The sequence below is a fragment of the Molothrus ater genome, chromosome 11 (assembly GCF_012460135.2).
Source record: "Molothrus ater isolate BHLD 08-10-18 breed brown headed cowbird chromosome 11, BPBGC_Mater_1.1, whole genome shotgun sequence".
NCBI lineage: Eukaryota > Metazoa > Chordata > Aves > Passeriformes > Icteridae > Molothrus > Molothrus ater.
This window is the reverse complement of record NC_050488.2, coordinates 6443889-6460448: the sequence shown is the minus strand read 5'-3', so window position 1 is coordinate 6460448 and position 16560 is coordinate 6443889.

The window sequence follows — 16560 nt, the reverse complement described above, 5'->3', positions numbered from 1 at the left end:
ACAACAGCCTTCTAGACCATGGATGCTCTGTGTGCTACAGCTTATACCTCTGGAGGTGCAGCTGGGGGGGTTAATGTCTGCTTCCCTGCTGTTCCTGCTGTGGAAACACCAAAAGAGCCTCCCTGGCACACTCTGACCCCTGAGGAGTGTGGACAGCAGCTGGGACATGGCTGTTGAGATCCTTTGGGCAGCACAGGTTGTGTCAATGTTGTTCTGTACCCAGGGCTCTTCTGCAGGTGGTGGACTCAAGGTTAACCACAAATTTGCTGTCCTCTCTCCCCTGGAGTTTAGGAAGTTCAGCATCTCTGTATCCACAAGTAACGACCATTTATTTTTTCAGTCTGCTGCTAATTAACTTGTAAATGAAGGAAAAAGGACTAAATTGGGAATGACTCTTATGGAGCTGATGGACATGGGCCGACTCACAACTAGAGACAACAAAGTTGACTTTTCAGTCCAATATTGGACTATCTTGCCTCAGCCAGCATTCAGGGGACAGGAGGGTCTCTGTGCCACCGGGCACAGTGCTGCTGTAAGTGTGAGGAAATATACTGGCTACTTTTATTAATAGAAAAAAACCTTTACAAATCCGTTTCCTTCTGCTGTTACGACTATCCTGTGCTGAATATTTGTGTGCGGGGGAATTCTGGTTACAAAATATCTCTTTGCTTGTGATTTCCTTATCCAAACTGGAGGCTATCAGAATTCTCTCATGTGCAATTTTATGGGATCAGGCCAGTGCTATTTTCTTGCCAAGAGTTTTTCCAGTGCAGATAAGAGATCTAGGAGGCATTCAATTAGATGGATTTTTTTGTTTGGTTGGTTTTGTGTTTGGTTGTTTTTTGGGGGATTTTTTTGTTTGGTTTGGTTTTTTTTCTTTTTCTTGTTTGTTTGTTTTTTGGGTGGTTTGGTGTGGGTTTTTTTTTTTTTTGAGGTGGGTTTTTTGTTTGGTTTTTGGTGTTTGTTGGCTGCTGGGTAGTTGAATACCAGTCATATATATGTTTTTTTGATATCTTCATTTCTCCGTTCATGAATGTTAGACCAGCATTAGTGTCACCAATATAAAGTCCTGTAAGTGTCTTAGAGTGGAAAATGCTGGATATGACTTCAGTGGTGATGCTACCAAGATTTGGGGTGTTCTAGAGGTGGGATGGGAGGGATGCTCACCATTTGTTCCTTTGGCATCTGCTACAAACAGGAGCAGTGGGGCTTTTCTACAAAGATAAAGTTCCCCTTTCAGGTCTCTGTGTCACTGTAGAAAACACAGAGCATCCTCTTTCACTTTTGGAAGGAAATGATCCTAAACAGAGCCCTGCCTGTGCTGTGGGCTCTAGGCAGATGGCCAGTGCCATTATCCTTTAAGGGTGCATTAACAGCAACCTTCAGTTCAGAGGCACTGAGTTCCATCTCTCCCATGAGATGCCAGAATGGGCACAAGGCATGGATCCCTCTTGTCAGTGCTGCTGGACCAGACAGTGCCAATGGAAAAAACATTTGTTCTGCTCTTGGCTTGTCTTCTGCACAGGGATTTGGAGACAACACAGTAAAGGTGATGCTGCAGATAAACACAAGCTACCAGACAGAAGCACAGACTGTAGGATTTTCTGCAGCCAGATGCAGTTAATAGATGCCACCCTCCACTGCAGGCCAAAATCATGGACTTCTCTTTTCACCATAATGATCTCTGGAAAGAAATTTCTCCCTGATTACCATATGCCCAGAAGGGTTTGCAATGAATAGGCCTTAGAGTTTCATCTTCTGAGCACTGCAGACATTTGGTCGTATCGTCAGCTGGTGGAAACTGGCATTGCTTTGTTGCCTTTCCAAGTCAATTTGCAATGAGTGAAGATTGGTCTTTCTGTTCTCCTTCACATGAAGGTCATGTAGCTTTTGTGGCTTTGTGCAATATGTTCTTCCTAAAGAGAAATGAATGTGCAGTTGTGTTTTATTTTGCAATGATCTTCTAAAGTACCCAGTTCAAAGATTGGGCGTGCTTGACACACTTTCCACCCATTTCTTTCAAATTAATAATCCTCTGATGCCTCTCACGTGATCTGTTGGTCCTGCAACAGTTTGAGCTTTGATGGAGTAGGAGTCTTTGAACAACAAGGGAGTACTGGAAAATCTGGGGAACTTCTGTTTGAGAGGCTTTGATACAGTGCTGGTACAGTATCCTACTGTTAGGCTGCTTCAGTGTTTCCAGTCTCTCAGGGTCATTCCATAAAAGAGATGGGAAGGATTCTCACTTGGATTGTCTGCAGTTCTCTTAGTTGCCTGGGGAAGACTATAACTTACCCACTAAAACTACCTGTACCTTATTTTCAAAGGGATCTAAGGGCAGGATGCTTCAAAGGAGCAATGTAGAAAGTTGGAGAAGAACCAGCCCCCAAGGAAAGTTCTCATTCTAAAGCCTCAGTAAGAGCTGGGAGGCAAGCATTTTTCCATCCTCCCCATTTTTCTCTGTGATATGAGGAGTGTCAGCTGCCACTCACTGTGAACAAAGGTTTAGGAGTTTCTCTCACACATAGTGTAGAGATGAGTTGTTCTGCAGGCCTGCAGAAACCAGGACTCAGCTTCCTGCCCAGTCAGGCTTTGACTCAAACCCCCAGCGTGGCAGGGAAGTGGCTGGTTAGCTGGGTGTCGTCCAGACTTGCCCCAAAGGGATCCTGCAGATGAGAGCCCAGGACACTCTAGGAAGCTGGAGGAGTCCCTGAACATTTACAGGAACAAATTGACTTGAGAGGGTTTCAGGCACTGCAAGCAATGAGGAGAAAAAGTCCCCTTTGAAAGCCAGTAGAGGTTTTCAGGAACTGCTGCTTCTTCTGAGAAGAAAACCACAGACTCTGAGCTATGAATCCAGAGCTGCTCCCAAGATCTGGGTAAAGGCAGAGCATCTTTAAAGGCCAAGCCCAGCAAGGCTGGCACAAGTGGTCAGGAGCCGGAAGTGTCCCACAAGACGGGATCTCAGCTGCTTGGAGAACATCAGGGAGCATCACGGAGGGAAAGAGAAGCCAGCAGTGTCACAAGTAGCATCAGATCTACTTTCTAACACATCCTTCTGGGTGTTCTTTGGTGTCAAGGGAAAGCTCAGATTATCAGTTCTTCCCTTAGCAGGGCACCCGCAGAGACTTCTTGCTCTGTTTGCTTCCCAGTTTTCTCAAAATTCATAGGAACTCAGTGTGTTGGTGGTTTTCTCCTGGTTGAAACAGGACAATTCCCAGAGGAAATGGAGCACATGGAGTGACCACATAGAGCAGTTGCCTTCCTTATATATTGTGAGGAAATGGCTGCAGATCTCTTCTGTGAAGATGCCACTTTCATAGGTCTGATCTCCAGAAAAAATCCCCTCTAAAGAGAAAGAGGTGACTGCCCTGTGACACTGAGTGCATCTGTGCGTTCTGTTTTACTTTAAGCAGCCAGTAATTGATCTCAAAGGTCTTGTTTGCACTTGATGATGCCTCAGAAATCCTGAGTCACTCTTTACCTGAATTTACCCTGGTACATCTGTTTACTCTATGGTTGTGTGATAGTTGGGAAAGTCCTCAAGTACAAAGAATGTTGAAACTGTCATCTTCCTAAAAACTTAGTCCTGCTGCTTTTATAATGAGAAAGTAGGTTGGATGTCACATTCCTTGATGAAACACAGCTGTGTATCAGTCCCAACATTTCTCAGGTGTTGAGACAGCTCAGTTTTGCTGTCTGCTTGTGCTCAGAATCTCCTGGTTGTTAACCTCCAAGAGAGCCAGCACAGGTCTACACTTCCAAGATGTTAAATACTATGTTTATGTCAGACAGAAATATCTTGGACTACCCTCTCAGTTCCTGCCCTGGACACTGTGTCAGTGTGGAAGAAGCAAATGAACAATTTTTTTCCTATTTCTGGCTTTGAAGGGTGTTTGGGGCTGTGTTCAGCTTGGCTCTGCCCTACATTTGCTGCTATGTGCATGCATGTCTGTGTCACTTGGATCCCTCTGCCTTCGCTAAGGGTTAAGATTGTATATACAGCAAGTTGCTGAGGTCATCTGAAGTGCATTTGCATTCATTTTGTCGTAACTTGGTCACAAATTTAAGCTCTGAAGAGCACCAAGCAATTGTGTTTATCAGTAGGAGCCTTGGTGCTCACCGTTTGCTATTGGGCTCTTTTCTAAGTTATCTTCAGCCTCAGTCATTGCTGGCATCCAGGGAGCTTAACATCAGACAATTGTCTGAGTATTCATTAAGCTCTAAGTGCTTAAACAGTGAAACCTTTACAAAAGCAGCTCTGAAAGCTGAAGAAGAAAAATATAACTGCCTGTGAGGAAACTTTCCTGCTGCTAGCCATAAATCAGTGGGTTTTTAGTAGCTTGTGATGAGCATCTTAATGGGGCCTATCAATCTGACTGCATTTAAAGTTTCAGCCATTGTTACATTACCCAAGTGATCACAGATCCTCTGATGGCAGAGATAACTTAGTAAAGATTGAGCAGAATATGAGTTTATCTGAAACTGTGACCTGACAACTGTGATGTCTCTAACTGTCTAAAATTACTGGTGTTCATCTTTCCAGGATGCACAGAGACTGCATTGATGCCTTCCTGTCTTTTGTGGCAGCTGAGCTATTTGTCTTCTCCTGTCTTCTACCTTCATTTCTTTCTGCAGACAACAGCATTACTCCTGTCACACCTGGCCCAGGAGATTGGAGTTAAAATTCAGATAAAGGAGGGAAACTAGGAAGCAGTGTATGAGTCAATGTCATCAGGAATTTGGGATGATGCAAAATTTGGGTATCTGCTGCTGCTTCCCAGTCATATAATTCAGTCTCCTCTAGCAGTGGGTGCAGCACAGCTACTTGAGAGTCTCACCATTTTTATTTTGCTCCTGTTTCAAAGCCACCACTGAAGAAAAAAGGTCCCTATAAACATCCTGTGGTTTAGGAACATGAGAAAGCATAAATTGCTGGTTTTAGGCACTTCTCTTCAACCAGCTATCCCAAAGGCTGTTAGAGCTGTAAAGCCCATCCATCACTTTGGCTACTGACGCCAGTGCCACTGCCAGGGAAAGATCAGTCAAGCTGGATTATCAAAGTCAAAGCCAGAGACAGCTCTTGTGGGAAGTGGTTGAGAAAGTCTCATGTCTTAATTCCTCCCTGTGTATGAAATAAAAAGGGGATTGTGCACGAGGGGTGGGAATACCCTGTTTCTCATTAACTGAATGCATGGTCTTGAAAGAGAGGGTGGAGCCCCTGTGCAAAACAGAAACCATATTAATACAGTTTGTTTCCCTGTTTTTGCCTTCCAGTGCTCTCCTCTGGGAACCATAGTCCAGTCCCAGGGCTTTGCATGTATAGTTAGCAGTAAAGATGGGTTGGTTTTTATGTGAAAAGAAAAAACCAAACATGGGAAAATGGAAAAAACAGGCCTGGAAGATGGAGTGAAAGCTCTTTAACCATAAGAAAGTTGCTGCTGTGACTGTAGAGGTGCAGAGGCAGGCCCAGCCCTCTGTCCACACTCAGCAGTGCTGGCTGTGCTCTGGGCACTGGCTGTGAGAGCCATCACAGCAGAGCTGTCACCGGGGCTGACAGCCTGGCTGTGCCACAGGGAATGGATGTGACTGGTGGCATCTGTCCTGCCGGTGGTGGGGATCCCCTCTGGGGACAGAGTGGCCCTGGCAGCTCAGCAGAGGGCACAGCTCAGGAGCTGCAGCTCCGGCAGGTGGGAGGAGGGAGCGCCTGGAAGCATCTTTGGGGCACTGCTCTGTGAGCTGCACTCTGCTGTGATTCACTCACCAGCCCTGTCTCTTGGCTTGGTTCAGAACATAAAGCAACTCAGAAACCCTTGTTTGTTTGTTTGTTGGGTGGGGTTTTTTTTGGTTTTGCCTTTAATTTTTTTTTTTGTGCTCATTGGAAGCTGAGGCTTTCTGATAGGCACATATGCTCCAAACCCAGCTATTTCCATCAGGACCTTTCAGGACTTTTGGTGGTAGGGAGTGTGTGTGACAACAGGTTTTGCTAACCAAAACCCAATTTTTCCTACATCCCTACTGTGGGATTTCTTGTGGGGGATGTATACATGACTTAGATTTTAGGAAAGAAAACTTACCTGAGAACAAAAACCTCCTTCAGAAAAATAGAGTGATAAAACTTTTCCAGTTCCATGAAATGTTTCTCAGAAGGCAGGAAACAACTCCCTGCCTCCCTCACTGTGGTTAAACAAGGCTGAGCAGTGGATGGGCAAGATGAAGCTTGATGGGGGTGAAGGGCCCTGCATGCCCTAGGGCTGGCGGGCACAGGCTCCAGGCTGGGGAAAGCCAGCAAACTCCCACCTATGCCTGCAGTGAAGCAGGAACTGCAGCATGGGAATGTGTCCCAAACAACTCAGTAAGCCCTGAACAAAAAGATACAAGTATTTGCTAAAGGTCAGGGTCCTAACTCTGTCTTGAGGTGGAACTTTGCATAGAAACCCCCTGAAAACCAAGGAAGTAGCATCCTTTTTAGGCATTTTACAGAGAAGGTCCAACACCGTATATGCTAATTAAGCAGGGAGGTGAGCTATAGTAAAAGAACAGAGCAACTCAGAATACACAGCCATAACTAGCGCTGCATGGTCTGGTAGTGCCCAGATACCCTTAGAAGGTGTTTAAGTTTCTCTGGTAGCAGACTTGTAGGAGCATTGGCACAAGGCATAACTGCAGTGCAGGTAATGTGTTCATGCATAAATTCATGGCTGGCTACATTGTCCCTCATCAGATTTGATTAAAGTCTCTCAAACTGAATTGAAAATGGAAAGAATGGTGCTATTAATTTCCACAGCTGCTGATTACAGAGGGCTTGTTGCATTAGATAGTTCAGTGGTCAGGTCAAGCTGTGGTGTCCATGCATGAGAGAGCCAGACATGCTCTGCAGGGAAAAGTGAGCCCTGTGCCGCTCCCTGGTGACTCCCTCTCTCCAGTGGGTCTTGCTGGAGTGGTTTGACTTGTGTGCCCCATGGATGGGACATCATGTCACAGCGAGTGACTTCCATAATAGCTACTGGTGTTGGCTGTCTTGGCAGAGAGGCTGAGAATGCACCGTGGGGAATGAGCTCTGGGCTCGCTCTAGAAGAGACCTCTTTAGTTATGGGTCAGGGCACATGGACAGGCAACAGTAAAGGGGACTTTGGGATTATTTGTGGACACACAGCTGACATCAACTTGCAGGGCTGCTTATTGCAGGGTATTTCACAGTAAGTTAAAATCAGGTGTGTTTTTAATGCTGAAAAAGAATAAGCCAAAAGGAAGCAACAGGAAGAAGGCCTGAAATAAAAGATTGCAAGAAAGCAAATGAGCATTTTCCAGGAGCTGCATGTCTGAGTGTTGCTTGGGGTGGAATATAGCTTGTGACCCAGTAGTGAGGCCATGATCACTGGAACATCTGTACAGGCTCTGGCCAGAGGCTCACCTCAACTCTTATCTTCTCCCTGGCTGGAACCAGTAACATGTGCAGGAGGAATGTGAGAGAGAAACTGTTTGTAGTATGATCCATCCCCTGGCATAAACTCAGGCCTGTGGTCACACCTGTTGGCATCAGCATTCTGATGTTTTTTGGTGTATCCTGTGATTACAGTGGCTTTAGATTTGGGTTTTGGTCTGGTGGTTTCGGGGTTTTTTTCTGGGGGGGGAGGTGTTTGTGAGAAATCCCAAAAACTTTTGCTTTAATCACCTTTCTGCCCTTTTTATCTCTACAGGCCTTGGTCTCCTCCCTGTGCCACCTCTTGTCTGAGCTGAGGCATCCTCCCACATGGAGAAAAGGAGCTGCAAAATCACTGGTCAATCCATTCTTCTTCATGCCTTGTCAATCCTTGCTAAGAGAGGGTGTGAGACATTCCCCCCCCCATAAATCACGACTTAGGTGAACCACAGGATCATCTTCTCATGGTGGCTTTAAAATAGGAAGGCTTTACCTGCCTTTGCTTCAGCCTTTCAGTGATCCTTTGAGATTCCACATGTGTTTGTGACCATTCCTGAGCCCGAGCTGGATTTTCTAAAGGAATTTCACAAGCAAAGTAATGATGGCTGAGAGCAGAAGGAAGCACCATGTGCTCACGGAGTGGAGAACTGCATATGCAGGTAAGCTCTGAACAATTTCTGATTTTATACTTTGCCAGTGTGTTATTTACGCTCTTGGGGCATGGGGCACAGGGCACATCTGCTTGGTCAGCCTTGACAGTGGCCTGACTCCAGCAATCAAGACAAGCAGACCAAAGCATTTCCAAATTCTTGGTCATGTTTGAGACCTGCCTGAGTTCCTGGCTGAGTTATATGAATGCTGTGCTAGAAAGAAAGAGGAAGCATTGGTTTGAGTTGTAGATTGCAAGTGTTTCAGAGTGGCCTTGTAACCTCCTGGATGTTGAGTCAGCCATGTGTCAGGCACTGGTGCTGGTAACAGCACTAGTGTAATCTGGCCCTGGGTTTGTTCTGTGTACATCCCCTGCTCCTTTTGTGATTTTGAATTTCCCTAAAAAAGTTTTTTTTCCTAAACTTTGATGATGAATGTGAAAGCCCCCTTCATTGCATTTTTATTCCTTTTTATAGATGCTATTGTCTCACTGAAAAAATGAATTTAATAATGAATTATCATGTTCTCATTGCTCCACACTTCCCCTTTGTGCCTGGATACCTCTGTTCCCATTTTTAAGTGTTTTGATATAGGACTCTTGGACAGCATGTGTGTTACATGGGCATGTGCTACCTACAGACTACACAGCAGCTTCTTCACTGATAATAGGTTTGTTCATCACGGCTGTAGTAAGGGCTGCATTTCCAGTTTTTGCTTTTACTTAAGTTTCTTTTATTTACCTAAATATAAGCCATCCTCCTAGTCTTGGCAATTTCCACTATTTTACTCATATAGGGCTTGATTTGTTCAGACCAACCTCAATGGTCAGGGTACTCTATCCATTTTTATTCAATAAGAGAATTATGATGCTGACTCTGAACTTTCCTCCTGAGGCAGCTAACACACCATATGGTACTGGAATAAGAAATGTGGGTGACACATTTACACCTGTCCCTTGGATTTACATCTCTCTCCTCTGTGGACATGAGCTATTTTGTCAGAAAATTAAAAGAAAAAAAAAGACAGAAGTGTAAATAGAAATGTATTCATTTAGATATTGAGGCAATATCCATAGAATTAAAATGGTTGAAAACTTAAAGTGGACTTAGGGATATAGCAGCAGCCCTCTGGGCTGTATGCAAGAGGAGCTGTTGCTTTTGGGGAAGAAGAGGAGAATGGAGTGCTGAAGTATTTAGACGACTGACCTGTTTTGCCACAGAAAGATGGTGTAAAGGGCGAGGTGGGGGGCAGAACAACTTTTGTTTGGGCATGGGCAGGGAGAAATAACTGTAATGCTGTAAATATTGCAGCTGACACAGCAAAGACCCATTTGGCTTGGGATATAGGGCAATAAATGCAGTCAGGTGATTCAGGGGTGTTGTGCATAAGTCTGCCAGGTAGTCAGGCGAGAGCAGATCAGGAAATAATTATGGCTGATAAGGGGAGCTGTAAGGAGGCCAGAACCTTCTGCGACCATGAAAGGTGTTAATGATTAACTGTTATGGAAAAGCTGGAAGCACATTCTTCCCTTCCTTCGGAGTCACACCCGGCCGCTCTCCCGCATCATTAACTCGAGAGCTGCCCTGCGAGCGCAGCTGGGCGTGACCCGGCTGCAGCCCAGGGCACAGCTGTGAATGGGGAAGCTGCTGGCAAGGGCACGGCTGGCACCCTGCTCTGGCTGTCCCGGACCTGCATCCCCGGCGTTAATTCCTGCCGAAATCCCTGCTGCTCCTGGGGAAAATGGGAGAGGTCGATGGCCCTACACGTTGGAAATGAAACCCCACCCGGCAATAGGCTCGAGTGACAGAAAGCTATGCTGCTTTAAAATTCGGGGTGAAGATGCAAGAGGGAGGAGAGGGGAGATCTTCTGTACATTGAGGAGATGCAGCAATGTGTGACTCAGGTGTTTCAGGACAGGTACACCAACACACAGAGTGCAGCTTCCCAGGACCAGCTGTAACTCCAGGCTTGCTGCTGTAACTCCAGGCTCGCCCCTCACAGCACTGCTGCAGGAAGGTGAAGAGGCCACAAAGCCTATTAGCAGTGTGCGATGGTGCTCAGAATGAATGAAATGAGATTTTCATGTCCTGGCTCTGTACATTCCTGGGGTCAGCCAAAGGGATGCAAGGATAGGGACCACAGAAAGCTGGCAGTGCCTATAGTTTGGATGAGCCCTTTGCAGCTGAGAGCTGCAGAAAAAACAGCTTCTTCTGCATGATGGCTGCATCTTCTGTGCACAGCTCTGCCTGGAGCAGTGAGGGCAGAGCCATGCCTGGTGCTTGGCAGGCACCAAACTGCAGTCTGGAGATGCACTCCATGTGGGGAACTGGCCTGGGATGTTAAGGCATTGGTGGTATTAAATATAGACAGTGGGGATGGTGCTTGAGCTGGAGTTTGAATCTTGAATAGACTTTCCTTTGTAACCTTTCTGTACAGCTCTTAGAGTGATTGCTAATGGATTTTATTTGATTCATGCTGGCTAATTAATTTTTATTAATTAGGTCACTTTTAGTGACTCGTGTCTAGGTTTCAGCTGGGGTAGATCTCATTGTCATCCTAGTAGCTTGTACAGTGTTGTGGTTTGGAATTAGAAGGAGAATAATGTTGATAATAAGAAAGATGGAGAGGCAACTTTTACGTAGGAGCATGTAGTGACAGAACAAGGGGGAATGGCTTTTTTCCCAAATTCTCTCCCCCATCCCCCTGTGGGGGGACTGAGTGAGCAGCTGTGTGGTGCTTAGCTGCCTGCTGGGTTAAACCACAACAGGCCCAGCTGTAAACCTCTGCACAGTCCACCTGCAATCAGCACAAATCTCCTCTGCTCAGATCTGCCCTGGCAAGACAAGGTGCTGCCAACCCTAGGGACCCACCGTGCTGGACCCACAGGGCATGGAAAGGTGTGCTGTCAGTTCAGGGGCATGGGGGCAGATCCACAGGCTGTTGTTGGGATTGTTGTTGCTGTACATGTTGGATAACCTTGGCCAAGATCCAGACTCCACCATCATTTCTGAGAAAATTACGTCATTAATGTAGCGTCATAATCGATAGGCCATGGCCCTGATTCAGCAGGACACTTAAGTGCATGGCTAATATCCATCACACTCTGCTACCTTGATGGCTTGCTGCTTTTTTTTTTGGTTGTTTTGAAGAACCTACTCTTGCATTTAAAATTGGATTTGTGCTAAATGGAGGCTTTTGTGCCTAAAAGGAGCTCCAGCCATGTCCTGACTGAGAGGTGCCGTGTGCTCACCGCGTAAATGGGGTCTCAGGGCTGGGAGCTGCCACTGTGAGGAGAACAAAAGGCTGAAGGAAGCCCAGAAAAGGGAGAGTGTGTTACCAAATGGTGCATTTGACCTTTTGTGGCCCTCCATCCCCACACAGAAGGCTGACGCAGAGATCACAGATTAAGAAGTGAAAGGTGTGAATTTGGCTAAATTGCATTTGGCTGTCCTTAATGCTGGAAGAGCACACAGTGTCCAGGAGGCACAGGGAGAGGGAACCTGCTTAAATGGGCAAAAAAGTGATTGGGAATTTCTTACAATCCACACTGGAGGGAAGTAGGAGTCCAGAGTTATTTTCCATGTAGAATTTAAATGAATCCTTACTAGGTCTTATTTGATTTCCTTTTTCTTAACATTTTTTAGTATTAAAAAACCCTGTAATTTTAAAAGTTCCATTTTAAAATATATATTTTAAAGATGATTTAGGAATAGTTGTGAGGCAGTTGTTCATTAGGCTTGTAGCTGGGTTTCATGTATTTTTAATTCTCTTCAGCTTGGATAGCTTTTAGTCAGTTTTAATACTTATCTTCACTTTTCACTACTTGTTATTTATTCCATTCAATTATGTATCTTACAAGCAATTGTTGCCCCTCACAGATCTTCTGTAATGAGCCCTAGAAGGCTGAGGAAATGAAGGCAGAGAGTTTCAAACCACCTTGAGAACAGCTTCCTGTGAGCTATGGCTCACCTTAGCCTGGCCCATAGCTCAGAAGTGCTCTGATTTATGCACCCACCAGAGTAGTCAGCAATGGGCTGGGGTGTGTTTTTATTGCGGCACCAAGTGGAGAGCTGTAGGGACTCAAGGTCACCCCCACACACAGGCACCCATGTCTGGCCACAGGCTGTGCCTCTGTGGAGTATTGAAGGGACACAAACTGTTTCACTGATTTTTTTTTTTTTTTTTTTTTGGTGGAAGAGCACTGAGGGTTGGTAGCTGGAGCGTGATGAACTCAGCACTGAGCCAAGCAGAGAGCTGGGATTCAGCCCCAGCACAGGGATAGTGCAGTCCTGTGAGCACAACCAGGTGGGTTTTGGGTCCTGGCAATAAAGTCAGAGCTTGGTCACAAACCATGGACCTATCTCTGTGCTCCCTTCCTTGCTTTGATCATGGCCTGACACCTGAGAGGGGTCCATGGAGAGTTCAGCACCGACTCAGCCACAGAGCTTCAAGCCTTGGCCTCTCTGCTGAGCCTCTCCAAGGAGCTGCAGTGCTGACCACATTGCTGAGAGCTGCTAAAAGCTCTGCTTTCCAGCCCAGCCTCACACCATCACCCTGCCTGCTCAGCAGTGCAGTCTCCCTGGTTACCTGAGTGCAGAGCTGGGACAGGCATGGCACAATTTTGCCTTGTGTTCTCTGAGCCTGGCCTAGTGCTCCGTTTTTAATGTGACAAAGGCTATTTGCAGAGTCTAAGTTTTAGAGGAGCTGGCATGCAAGTGGATCACAAAAGTAGTTTGTTTAGCCCTGCCCCTTTTTTAAAGACAAAGCAGATTTTTTTCAGCTCCATAGGTGAGATCCACAAGATCCTTAGTGGAGGTGGTCCAGACAAACCCTCAATAAACAGGGTTGACCTGATCTTCGTATCAGGTTGGTGGTCACATTGCATTCCTCTAGCAGAGCTCAGAAAATCTCCAAAGTGATTCTGTGATGTTAGAACAGAGCCCTAGCTGGAAGCCAGCCAGGAAGCTGTAAGATGCTCCCATACTCCTATAGCACGACAGCAACAAGCAGACCACACTGCCTGCATGTGCTGCTGAAAAGACATTTATGGCTTCAGTGAATTGTTTCACCCAGGAGTGGCTTGTTTTCAGTGCCCTCAAAGCTGGAGCTTGGAGAATTTAAGCAGCTCCTCTTCAGCTCCCAGCTGTGACCATCCAATTGCTTGTAAGGACTGCAGAAAATGCGAGACACTGGGAGCTGGGGACAGAGTAGTTGTGGAATGGCTCTGACAGAGCTTGTCTTGAGCTGAACCCCTTTATGGTCCTGGTCTGATCCTGGATTGGACATATATGGGACCTATCCCTGCCCAGCTTTTCACTGCCATTGCTCAAGGAAAAGCGATCTGCTTAGCACCAACCCTTCCTTCTTTCCTGTAAGGGCTACCATGCCCCAGAGGCCCAATCTAGAGCTCACATCCCCTAGAATTTCACTGAGTATGAAGGTCTCCCTTCAGCCTGTAAAAACCAGATTAAAACTCAGAAAGCCATCCTGTCCTGGGGCTGGCTGTTCTTTGACTCTGCCACCCACTGCTTCCCACAGAGCCAGCACAGCAGGAGCAATCTCAGTTCCTCTCTTGTGGGAAGGCAGCTGGAGAGTATTTCCCTGGGGGAACTACACATGGTCATTTTGCTCTTAGATGCAGTTGGTGGCTGAGCTAAAACCAAGTGATTCAGAGTTTGAAGAGTGAATCAGAGTCAGGCTCTGGGAGAAGTTTCCCTACCTCTGCACTCAGCTAATCCAAGGGCATTGCTCTGGCTTGAGACTCAAATTAGCACTTTTATCTCCATTGGTTCATCTCAGGAAGTGGTCAGACATGGTGTGATGGATCCTGAGATAAATGATTTAGTTCAAACGTAGCTGAATTTTCTACTGTTCCAGTACCTTGGCTCCTATATGCCACTATCCTGCAATTTCAGTGGCTTTGGGGTCCCTCCACTGCCTAACATAAGTCTAGAAACACACCTAAGTTGACAGTTGGATGAAGAAGGTGAAACCAATCCTTTGCTGGTTTTTATTTGGCCAGACATCGCTGCAGAAGCACCCAAGTGTTAGAGGAGAGTGGCCCCTCCTGGGCTCTGGGGGGTTAGGTCACCAGGCTGAAGTTTGGGCAGCCCTGGGAGGACTCAGGGGCTCAGAGCCTCATGTGGACCTTGCTGGGAGCTGCTGGGTTCTATGCTGGGGCACAGCTGTGTCACAGCTGGCACCAGCTGCTGGGCAGTTGCAACCCCAAAGCTAGAAAAGCACCATAGAGCCAGGAGGGCTTTCTCAGCCCTCTCAGCATTCCCTCCTTTGCAGCGTGGAGGCACAAGCCAAGCCCAGCCAGGAGGGACTAGCTCATAGTAAAGAGGAAACGTTTTGTCTTTGAGCCTGGCAGCCTTCACACTGCTGGAATTTGCCTTAAAATGGGGAAAAAGTTTTCTCTGGAATGATATTTCCTTAGACTTGGTTCAGCATGCCTACAGCTCAGAACAGATGCGTTTGGTTTCATTTGGCTGAGAAGTTAGGGGAGCCTGGCATGGCTGGACACGAAGTTGTGCATTCGTGGTGTTTTTGAATTCTCTTGTGAAGGTATGGAAAACATGTATCATTGTTTCAATTCCTGGTGCTGGAAATAGTGCAAATACATGACTGTGAGTCAGAAGAAGGTGAATCAGTGTAAGGTAGCTCCACTGGCAATCATTTAGGAACACACACGTGATATGGGCAATGATCTGGCTATTCAGAGCAGACCTTTGAGCACTGAAGGCCAGAATTTGCAAAAGAGTCCATCAGAATTAGGTGCCCAAGTCCTTCTGCTATCAGTGGGAGGTGGGTATGTACTTCCTTTAAATACTCAGCAGAATACCTAAGTAACTTTAATGAAATATTTAAATGAGAGCAGTGTTTGCCTTGAGTGCCTGGGCAGCACATTCCTAGCAAGAAGCACAGATTGCCTCTAAACAAGACCTACAGCCTTGACCAGCCCCTGATTATGCCCACTTCAGTCTCTGCTCCTGCTAGAGCAGAAGGACATGAGATGCTCCCCATGTGAGGGGGCAGACAGGCTCAGGATGGTTTCTGTTTGCTGTGCTGATTTGAGAAGTGACTCCTGTTTATCCAGCAGTAAAGCTGCATGTTTCTCAAAGGTGAAATGTTCACCCACACTGATGTTCCAGCAGAGGTGCTGCAGAACCTGGCTGCAGAACCACTGGGAATCTCTGCAGTCTGTTGCTCTCCTCTCCCCTTCACTTCTGTGCTGCCTTGGGTAGTGTGCATGGACTGGTGCTGTGGATGTCAGCAAGACAAGAGTTAAATGCAGCTGTCTTACCTTTGAAAGCTCAGTGGGAGATGCAGCTCTGATCTTGTAGAGGATCCTGTTGCTGGCAGCACAGCCTGCTCCAATTACAACTCAAGGGCTGAAACAAGGCCTGGGCTCTGTCTGTCCCCTGCTGTGGTGGTGGCACTGTCACTGCTTTTTGTGGTAAGTAGGGCAATTTTAGTGCCAGTCACCTCTGTGAATGCAGCCTTGCAAAGACATGTGCAAAGTCATTGATTTTTCTTTGGCCCCAGCATGTTTTCCCTCTGTGAGACCGTGGAGCTGGCAGGACAGCCCTGCCTGCAGAGGATTTGCCTCCACTTGGGCTCCAGCCAGGCAAGACAGGAATCCTAAGAGCTGCTTTATGCTCATCTGGAGCAGCCAACCTTGGTGCTTTCCTCTCTAGTTCAGCCTCTCAGCACAAGGTAGCTCTTGGGGAATTGGTGGCTATTTTCCCCTCCTGTGTGGGTTTACCCAGGGCAGGCAAAGGAGGAATGGAAGCATCTCTCTCACGTGGGTGTGATGGTCATGTCTTGAAGGCCTGGCAAAGGCTGTTGCGTGAGGCAGCACAGACACACAAGCACCAGAGGCAGGAGCATTACCTGGGATGCTACACTGTCTGCCACCAAAGGGTCTTCATACAGTTCTGGTGGGCCAGGAGTCAAGGTGAGGGGGTTGAAGTGAGGTAAGGTCACAGAAGAAGTGAGAAACAGGCTTGGGAACTCAGTCAAATTCTCAAATGGCAAGGCTCCCTAGAGTTGCTGTGTTGCTTCCTGTGTTTCAGTCCAATATTAATGTGTCTGTAGGTGACAGCCTTTGATGAGACCCTAAGAGAGACTTGTGAAAGCCATGCCTGGAAGCCACAAATATAACCCTCCTTGGTGATAGGCTGTGCATCAGGGAATAGTACTGAAGGATTACTGGGTCCACAGGTTGCTGGAGGTACCAGGAGCTTATTGATGAAGAGAAACCACAGCCTGACCTGAAATTCCTGCTCAGACATCACTTGTTGCCCTAGTAAGTGGGCAGGACCCTACTGAGGTCCTGTGCTCTGTTACACAAAGTCATCCAATGCATCTTCCAAAACAAAAAGTTCTGGTTGCTGTCAGGGGATGAAGCCCAGCCTGCCCAGTCTCCTGGCTCTGCTTGTTTCCCAATTGAGAGATCTATGCCCAGGTGTGCCATGGAATTCCTG